At 34.3% G+C, this 11,384-nt stretch overlaps 1 pseudogene; it reads right to left on the bottom strand.

Annotated features, from left to right (window-relative positions):
* Positions 1 to 6,900: 6,900 nt before the first annotated feature.
* On the bottom strand, positions 6,901 to 7,647 carry LOC149385663 (secreted RxLR effector protein 161 pseudogene; annotated as a pseudogene).
* Between the last annotated feature and the right edge of the window lie 3,737 nt (positions 7,648 to 11,384).

The raw sequence follows: 11,384 nt of genomic DNA on the forward strand, positions 1-11,384 counted from the left end.
TGTGGAATTTAGCGTGGTTTTTCTGAAGCCTTACAAATATGATGATTACACAACACAAAACGGACTCTTGATAATTCTGGCTATCCTCAATTATGTAGCCCCACAGTGTTCATGACTCTGAAGAACTACAGAGATGGCAATAAATTCAGTGATGATATTGGGTCAAGTGACTGTGTAACATTTAGCACTACTACAAGATAATAATTATTATTATTATTATTATTATTATTGTTTTTTGCGATGATTAACCAAATAGGCCTCTTGATTAGACTGATTTTCAATCTCTCTCGTTAACTTGACGAGATACGCTTTACTTGCATTATTTTCAAGTCTCATTCACTCGCTACTAATGACTTAATGCGGAGCTGACGTGGCAAAATCAGAGGAAGTTAGTTGAAGATTAATGGCCAAGCTTCACCGAGTTTTCCTTATATAGCTAGTTAGTTTGTTAGTCAAAAGTAATTCGTTTTCTGTTATTCTTCTTCTTTTAAATTCCCTGTATTGTAATTGAGAAAAGAAACCGATAATCAGTTGAGAGAGAGAGTGGTCTATGAGGCATAGATTCTCTGTTTTTGGGAGTTTGGTGACTGAAGAAATAAGATAATACGCTGGAACTTATTGACAAATTTTGTGCTCTTACTTGCATTCTACGTTATCATGTTGTTGTATGTGTTTGGTTCTAATTTCAAACAATTACAAGCATGGAATGAGGAATGAAAAACTGTGATCCACCGAACCAGCTCAATTCTGGCACGACACTACAATGGCCATGTCTCTGAAGCACTCTATACAAAACGAAGATGCCAACGTTTTGGAGTTGCATAGAGAAACCTCTCAGAACTTTTTCTTAATGTTAGAAATCGATGAAAGTAAAATAAAATTGAATGGGAAATTAAGAACACATAAATTTAACGTGGAAAACATAAAGAAGGAAAAATCATAGGCATGGCAGAGAAATATGGCCACAACGTTTTAATCACCCAGCATCTTTTTTCTGGTTTGCCCACTAATTTTATTAATTTATAATACTTATTGTATTCAACAATTCAAGATATTTCAGAACTTGTGCATTTAATTTGGTTCTATTAAATTGTAATGTAGGACAAGCAAATAATTTTCGTCGCCAAACCAATTTTAATACAAAATGACTAATATTTCAAATTTATCTAAAATCTTCATCAAAATTTCCATGCTTGGTGGGGTAAAAAGAAATCAAACCAGAGTCAACCAGGAAAAACCAAAGCCTTATAAATTATCCTATTTTGCCCTTTGCAGATAAAAATGAATAAAAAAAAGTTGCTTGTAGAGCTTGAAAGACACATGTGAAGATCGTAATAATTGATAGCTTCCAAAAAAAAAGAGTATTGTATTAGAATAATATTTGATTGTACAAAGCGGGTTTTGAGGCGCTCAAAATGTATTCCCGGGAAGAAAAAAAATATAAAGAAATAGCACGATCTGTCATGTGATAAATAATTATACAAATTAAACAGAAGGAGGCTTATGAGGACGCCATAATCTGGTAAGATCTGTCTGTGATCCGCACACATGGCACAGTCAGCCCCACAACACCATATATACTCCGCTTGCTATTAATAGCTTCAGGGATCACTGTTTTTGTATTTTTCAGTAAGGGTAAGGGAGTTTTTAAATTAAGTTGGTCATGATTTCATCAGATATGCTTAAAAAAGATTAATAAACAAAGAGAGGAAACTAATGGTGGGAAAAAGCTTTCCACAATAAGCTATCATCATCGGTAAATTTTTAATTTCAACCAACCAGATTTGGTTGGAAAATTTGCATGGTGATATATGTTATTTGCACACGAGTATCTGGATTTAATTTGTTTTGGTAAATTAATGAAGATCAAGTACTGTATGTACTCAGAGATTTATGAGCTGAAATACAATTCTGTCATGACCTCGATCATAACAAGAACCGAACTGCCTGACGTCAATGAACTCTAAAGTCAATCGATGAACTCTAAAGTGATCTAACAACATACATAGCTTAGTTGGAAGCTCGTAGTACTCCACTTTGACACGCCAGCATATTGCGTTTGCTTTAATAAATTGTGTTAGTTCATATATAAATCAACATATATATGTCCATTGACACTCTTGCTCTCATCTCATTCTTCAACTAGGAACGGATCTACCAGCATACTCTGACACTGACTACGCCAGCTGGCTAGATGACCGAAAAAGTACACGTGGCCACTTCATACTCCTTGTTGTATCTCGATCTAGCTCTTAGTCAAGTACATACATATCAATCCCTACTTCGTGAGATAGGTATCTCGAGTCGAGTTACACCAACCATCTAGCTAGTGTGATATGATTAGTCTTAGTGCAACACAATTGCCCCAATTTAGCACTCCACGCACACACAAAAAGCACGTGTGAATATGCTTTTACTTTGTTAGAGACAAATTCCTCAACAAGTCATTTCGACTCCATTTTACACCATATGAGAATAAGCTTGCAGATTACTTGACTAAACCGCTTGCCACAAATTCATTTAAATGTCTCAACCAATCTCTTCTTCTTACCTAGGTTTTGTACTTGAGGGGGCATGTAAACATTGATGATGGGGCAAGAGTAAACATGTACAATACTACGATACACCTTAATGTATGATGAACCTCAATATTTATATATATATATATATATATATATATATATACACACTACTACAAAACAAGGATTCTACAACGCTTAAAAACCGTGGCAACGCACGGATTGCTTGATGTATTTTGATATTAATATTTTATTGAAATAATTAATAATATTTTTATAATTATAAATATAACGGGTTAAAAATATTACGTTAAATAACATCATAAATTTAATTTTAGTTAAGATTACAGCACTAACCTTTCATATATATAATCTAAAAAATAAAAATACAAATATTTTAAGTAAAAAATATAAAAAGTTATTACGGACCATATGTATACAAAATATAATATGAAAATGGAATAAAAGTTTGATACTAATTATATATATATATATATATATATTAATATATATATATATTAATATATATATATATATTAATATATATATATATATATATATATATATATATATATATATATCTACATACATATAAAACAGGAAGCAGATATAGGCGTTTGGCATTTTATATATATATATATATAAAATGCCAAACGCCTATATCTGCTTCCTGTTTTATATGTATGTAGAAAGAGTATGAAAATATTTGGCTACTAATATATTCAGTGCGTATCCAAAGCAACGTTAAAAATTCCGCGGATTCCGATCGGAAACCGGATCGGAAACCGTTTTTTTTAGAGTCCCGATGCCTGTATGTACAAAACCGTGTTTACCGGAGAATCCGTCCACTTTTCGATTTCCTTTAGGCAAATTCTCATGCATTCCGACAAAAAACTTATCAATAATTGGTCAAATACCGACAATTATAAAAATCTGATGAAATTTAGTGGTCTTAACAAAATTTGTCGTTAGTTTTTGATGATTTAGTTCAAATTCTTAGTTTCTAACTTCATTATTATGTTTAATTGGAGTTTGTACCTAAATTTTTTCAATTTTTTGTTACATCATAAAATAGGGTTTAGATTTGAATGTGTGTGTTTTTTTTTTTTTTTAAATTAGTTGTAGAAATATGAAATTTCATGTATAATTAGTTGATTTTTAACATGAAATTATCATTATTTTGATTTTATACTTTGTATTGAACTATATCATTAAGTTTGTGTTGGATTTTTGTTGAACTATTATTGTAGTTTATCCCAATATACGTCAAAAAATTTGATGCCTGATCCAAAAAATTATTTAAGGCGCTGTTTGATTTTGTCCCAAAAACACATAAAAGTCAATAGCTGAAAACAAAACATAACACCGATCACAAAATTATCCTAGGAGGGATTTAACAAATGGAAGAACTTTTTTAAACACCTCTATTTGTAAAAAAAAAAAAATTCTTTCTGTTTAGTGTGTGGTTTCATGGTTTGAAGGAAGTTTTGATAGGTTTATTTGTCAACCTAAGAATGAGGAAAAAAAGTTGGACCTATAAAATAAAAACAAATAAATATGGCGGGGTTTCGTGTGATTACCTGATGTCGTTAACTTTATTTACAGGTATCCAAGCGTAGGGTCAGGTCAAGTCGAAGGAGGTGGGGTCTGGTGAAACATATATTATTAGAGAAATTTTATTTTCTTGACCCGAAAGTAATGAAAGTATCTCAATTAGACTTACTACTTAAAAAATATCCAAAAATGGACTTTTGTATCAATTTTGGACGAAAATACCCTTGCATATAACACTACTAAAAAAAGTTCATTCTCTACTTATTGAAAATCTCTCATTCTCTCTCATTTTCTCATCATTTCGCGTATTCAATTGGTTGAATTCCATCAAAATGGGTAAGTATGCTTCTTCATTCATCTTTTATAGGTTTAGTGATATAGTTTGTGTAGAATAAATAAAGTTGGTAGATGTAGGTTAAACTTTACGGAATTTGACGTTATTTCCTGATGAAATCCGACCGTTTCGGATGATATTCATGTAAAAATTCCGATGAAATTCAAGCAGAAATTTCGACCAATTCCGACCCATTCCGACCAATTCCGACCTCTCCGACCAATTCCGACCCTTTCTGACCGAATCCGATGGATTCCGATGGTCTTCATCGGAAATTTCCAGTTTTTTAAAAAATATATATATATTTACCTCCAAATTCCATTCAAATCAACCTAAAATAACTAATAAGCACTAAAATCTTGTATCCTATCAATCTTACACTAATCAAACCATGAAAAAACATAAAAAAAACTAACTTTTTTTTTGTCATTTTGGGTTATGGAACTTTGAGAGCTTGAGACCTTGAAGTGGTGTGGTAGAGGTCGGATTTGTGGTGGTTTCGGTCGGATTTGGTGTGGTGGGCGTCGGATTTGAGGTAGTGGAGGTCGGATTTGGTGTGGTGGGAGTCCGAATGGTGTTGTGGGCGTCGGATTTGGTGTGGAGAGCAATAGAGAGAAAGTGAGAGAGTGGAAGTGAAAGAAATGGGAGAGCTTGTATATTTAAATTGAGGGTATTTTCGTCCAAAATTGGTACAAAAGTCCAATTTTGGATTTTTTTTAAGTAGTAGGTCTAATTGAGATATTTTCATTACTTTCGGGTCTAGAAAATGAAATTTCTCTATCATTATTTATACATGTCTGAGTTTGAAAAAGTCAGTAAGTTCAAGACTATTCTAGAAAGTTTATGGAGAACTCGTTATAGGAGCAGGAAAGTAGAAGTGTAATTTTTTACTTATTTGTGGCATTTTAATTATAGTGACAAACTTGTAAATTGTATATAATTTGAAGGGCAAAATCGTTCGATCACTTTAGGCTCAATAGTAAAATTAGTCTACCTGAACAGTAAACCCTTTCTTTTCTTTTATATATATATATATATATGTAATAAGATATATATATATATATATATATATATATATATGTGTGTGTGTGTGTGTGAGAGAGAGAGAGAGAGAGAGAGAGAGAGAGAGAGAGAGAGAGAGAGAGAGAGAGACTGCAAAGTTAATTAAATGAGATAACAATAATCAATAATTAAGCTCAACAATTTTTCCTCTTTCTATATATATATATATATATAGAAAGAGGAAAAAGTGTTGACTCTCATAGTGTATAACCTATATGACTTCACTCATTTATATTCTTAAGAAAAAAATACTTATTTATAAACTATGTTTGATAAATCATAACTAAATAAACAATATTCAAGTTTCAACTATAAAGTTAAAGGTCATACACCTAAAGTTTCTGAAGAAAAGTGTGAGGTTTTTCACATGATGTGGAATTATAAAGCTAAAAGGTCACCGGAGCCAAAATTTCTCAAGTTACTGAACTAGTAGTGCCAACGGGAAAGCAAAAAGAGAAATTTAGAGACCACATATTCATAGTTTATTTCATATATTTGGAAAATAATTAGGCTACACCTTCTAAATTAATTACACCGGCTGCTTTTAAAGCCTTACGGTCTGAATAAAATGGAGAAGAGCTTTGTTTTTCAAAGGTAGGCTCAATCTTATTAAATTATTTGTTTAGTAAATATCTTATATATGCTGAGTAGGTTTTAATGCGCGACATATGCTTAATATTTAAAATTTTACGAAATAAGTTGTTATGCTTTGTAGGCCATGTAGTAGACAATATCAGCTGTAAATCTGTAATTAGCTAGATATATATTTTATTGTGGTCAAAACTTGATCATGTGTATAACATATCGACATTTAATATTAGATCATTAAGTCGGTGAGGTAGTGACTTTCAAAATGATTGCGTTTTAGTATAAAGAGAGTTAGTTATACAACTTCTTTAATTTAAAAAAATTTACTCAAATTATCTAAAAATTAATAAAATAACACAAACTAAAACTAAAACAAGATGCATGCATCTACTATGTACTATGGAGACGTATACATTGAAGATTTTGGGGTCACGAAAATAGAAGAATTAGTCTGAATGATAATGCATTAAAGAGAAATACAATAATCTGGGTATATATAACTCTAATACAACAAAAAAGAAAATAAAGAAAAAGGAAAATAATCATAAACATATATAATAATAATAATAATAATGGCTAATATATATATATATATATATATATATATATATATGCTAATATCCCCCCTCAAACTCACGATGCTACAGCAATAAGCATTGAGAGTTTGTCAGTTAAGAAGCGGAAGCGCGAAGTGCAGTGAGCCTTCGTGAATAAATCGGCAATCTGAAGAGAAGAGGGAACATATGGCATTGTGATCGTACCAAGCTGTAAATGATGGCGCGTGTAATGAAAATTAATCTCAATATGTTTGGTTCGCTCATGAAAGACCGAGTTACGAGCAATCTAGATGACACCCTGATTATCACGGTATAGTGGCGTAGGATGATGAAGAGTGACACCCAGATCAGCAAGTAACCAACGTAACCAAACAATCTCACATGTAATCGTTGCCATAGCGCGATACTCGGCTTCAGTGGAAGAGCGAGGAATAACATCCTGCTTCTTGCTCTTCCAAGAGATGAGTGAATCTCCAAGGAAAACACATAATCCATTGGTGGATTTGCGATCCGCAGGATCACCAGCCCAATCGGCATCAGAGTAGGCGTGCAACTCTAACGAAGACAAGGAAGGAAAAATTAGACTATGAAACTGAGTACCACGAAGATACCTGAGAATGCGAAGAACGGCAACCCAATGAACTGTGGAAGGAGCAGTGAAAAACTGACTGACAATATGAACAATATGTGCAATGTCGGGACGAGTAACCATGAGATAAACCAAGCTCCCTACCACAGTGCGGTATAGGCTAGGATCGAGGAGAGGAGACCCGTCAAATGGAGAGTAGTGAGCATTAGTTTCAATAAGAGTATCAACGGTCCTGCTATCAGTTAGACGAGCCCACTCAAAAAGATCTGATATATACTTTGATTGAGATAGAAGGTAGCCTTTCGGGGATAAGGCCGCCTCGATACCCAAAAAGTAACGCAACGAACCTAGATCTTTCTTAGCAAAGCACTGAGCCAAGACAGACTTCAACGATTCAATCTCATGATAATCATCGCCAGTAATAATCATATCATCAACATACATGGACAAGAGGATACGACACGTACTTGTATGTTTGACGAACAAAGCAGAATCGTGCTTACTAGGAATGAAACTAAGGGAGGTGATCACATTAGAGAACTTCACAAACCAAGCTCGGGGAGCTTGTTTGATACCATTAAGTGCTTTGCGCAGCTTGCACACATGACCGGGCTGATGCGCGACCAGGAGGGGGTGTCATGTAGACCTCTTTGTGAAGATCACCATACAAGAACGCATTCTTCACATCCATATGAGATATCTGCCAATGATGTACGGAAGCCACAGTGATCAGAGCGTGGATCGTGGTCATCTTTGCAACTGGCGCAAAAGTCTCTTCATAATCTATACCATACTCTTGAGAATAGGCTTTAGCAACAAGACGTGCCTTGTACTGCTCCACGGACCCATCTGATTTGGTCTTGATCTTATAGACCCAACGAGAATCGATAGCTCTATTTCCCGACGGCAACGGTATAAAGTCCCAAGTGTGAGTCTGATGTAGAGCAGTAAGTTCCTCAGCCATAGCAGTCTGCCAAATGGGGTCAACAACAGCCTCTCTATTGGACAAAGGCTCAGACAAAGAGTGAAGAGACACGAGAAATGAAACAAAAGAGGTAGAATATGAAGAATAAGCAAAATCGGGAAGTTTAGTGGACTTACGAGGACGAGTGGACTGACGCAGAGGAGGATGATCCGCAATCTCAAATAATGGCTGAGCAGTCATAGCAGGAAGGGTCGGAGGCATGTGTGTCTCAGGAACCAAAGTATCGCTGTGTACAACCTCATCGGTGTCAATATCAAAAGGATCAATGCGAATAAGATCATTCTGAGTCATGTTATGAGAACTAGCAGGAACAGAGAAGAAATGAATATGCTCTAAAAACACAAAATGACGAAAGACAGACAATTTCTGACTGATCGGATCAAAACTACAATATCCCTTTTGACCAACACCATATCCCAAAAAGACACACAAAGCTGACTTAGGAGACAATTTGTCGCGCTCGACGTGAGGTCGAAGCACGAAACAAGTAGAACAAAAAACACGCAAATAGGCATAATCAAGGACATTGTCAAACAAATTTTCGAAAGGGGACAAACCTGAATTATGAGAGGTTGGGATTCTGATTATGACATAGGCAGCGATATGGATAGCCTCCCCCCAAAAATACTGGGAACCTCAGAGGACAATATGAATGAACAAGCAGTCTCAACAAGATGACGGTGTTTCCTTTCGGCAACACCATTTTGTTGAGGTGTGTCGGTGCATGAGGTTTGATGAATGGTCCCATCAGAAGCAAATAACTGGAAAAAATCGTTAGAAGTATATTCACCCCCTAAATCACAACGAAAGCATTTAATGATAGCAGAGTGTTGTGTTTTAACGAGAGCTCTAAAATCATGATAAATACCCAAATAATCAGATCTACGCTTCATAAGATAAACCCAAGTGTAACGAGTGACATCATCAATAAAAGAGACGTAATATCTAAAACCACCCTTAGAGACACAGAGGCAGGTCCCCACACATTAGAATGCACAATATCAAAAGGAGAAAGAGATAATGAAACACTGTTTTGAAATGGTAAGACTGAGAATTTTGCAAGTTTACAGCCACTACAATAAAAAAAAATATCATGGGAATTAAAATGACCTAAAGCTCCTGTAGAAACCAAAAAACGCAAACGAGACACTGAAACATGACCCAAACGAGAATGCCACAACTAAAAGTCAGACGACAAATGACTCAAACGAAAAGAAGATAAATCCACACTAGAGGCAGCCACATCCGATACTTTGAGTTCATCCAAGACATAGAGTCCCCCCTGCTTACGGCATGTCCCAATCACCGTCTGAGATCGCGGATCCTATATACAACAAGTGGAAGAAGAAAATGTGACTAAGAAACCAGATTCGGTCAATTGACTAACAGACACAAGATTTATAGCAAGACTAGGGATATAGTAGATATTAAGAATAGAAATACGAGATGTAACAACAGAACTAACGCCCTCCGATGGCATAGAGGTGCCATCGACAGTCATAACGAGAAGAGATGAATGATGAGACAATGACACAAAAGATGAAAACTGATGGGACATATGGTTGGAGGCACCTTAATCAGGGATCCATAAGGAGGATGGTATACCTAGGGCCGACGACAAAGACAAACCTGAGGAAGAGGGTGACATGACATGAGGCTACGAAGCAAGGAACTGGAACTGCTCAAACATATACGGATTCACAAATGGGGTCAACGACCGCTAATGGGACTGTGATGGTTGTTGGTGTTGCGGTTGCATTTTGCCTCTGCTCAACAATACGAGACACTCAACCTTCCAATGACCCTTCTTCTTGTAGTAAGCACACTCGTCATTGTGCCTCGCCATAACTCCAAAGATGAAATCAAACAACCAAATTCGAAATTCAAACAACCCAATATACAATCCAAAACGAAGCAATTTACAACAAAACAACAACCAAACTACCCAATGCAAAGTAAAATTACCAAACAATTTGCAGATATGTGATTCACCCGACAAAGAGACTTAGAAAGTTTGAAACTTTAATCTCGCCATTCAAAACGTACCTCTGATTTTTCCGAACATGTTTTTCAAATTTCGTGACGATCCAACGGTTGACGAAGTCGCAAACTCAATTTCTCCGTTGTTAGTCGGAGCTGTTGCGAAAATAAATTCGCAATTCATCTCTTCATTCGACTAACATATAAAATACTCAAAACAGAAATCCAACCATTCAGAATGAGCGAATATGTGTCAAGAACATTCTATGAAAATTTTGTGACAATCCAACGGTGAATGAATGTGGAAAAACGATTTTAGAGCTCTGATACCATAAAGATTTTGGGGTCACGAAAATAGAAAAAAATAGTCTGAATGATAATGTATTAAAGAGAAATACAATAGTCTGATTATATATAACCCTAATACAACAAAAAAGAAAATAAAAAAGGGAAATAATCCTAAACATATATAATAATAAGAATAATAATAATAATGGCTAATATATACATATATATATATATATATATATATATATATATATATATATATGCTAATAGACATGAGTTAAATTATTATTTTAATATTTGAATAGCTAAGATATTAGTTTAATCAAGAATAGTTGTTTGGCTAGTTACAAAAATTATTTCAATTATTATAAGTACCCAAAATGAAAAAAATGCAAATTAAATTAAAAAGCATGTTTAGTAGTATTCGCAGTATTATTACCAGGATGTTACGTGGAAAATAAATATAGTTAGGAATGATTGAAAAACTCTAATGCTTAATAATAATGATTTATGTTGTGTTTTTTTAATAGAATTTGTTTTAATACATGACGTTCAACCAAGGTTTGAAATGCCGGTTATCGATTTTGTGCCGATGGTCCAAAAAAGAGAAAATTGCGGTGGTCGATGGAAATTACGACGGAAATAATGTGGAAATTTGAAAAAAAAAATATCGACGGAAATTACGGTGGCCGACGAAAATTGCGACGGAAATTATGTTGCGTGATTTCAGATATAAAAAATAAGTTCCATACATATATAAGAAAATAAGTTCCATACATATATAAGAAGTTCTAAATATACATAATAAGTTTCAATTACAAACACACATAATACATAACTATAATAAGTTCAAACTTCCAAGTCAGATACATATAATCAACACACATAATAAGTTGAAAAATATCAAAGTCAAGCATAATATAAAAAA

The sequence above is a fragment of the Urtica dioica genome, chromosome 9, assembly GCF_054948205.1.
Source record: "Urtica dioica subsp. dioica isolate 48M chromosome 9, U.dioica_male_clone48M_v1_H2, whole genome shotgun sequence".
In the NCBI taxonomy this organism is placed as follows: Eukaryota; Viridiplantae; Streptophyta; class Magnoliopsida; order Rosales; family Urticaceae; genus Urtica; species Urtica dioica.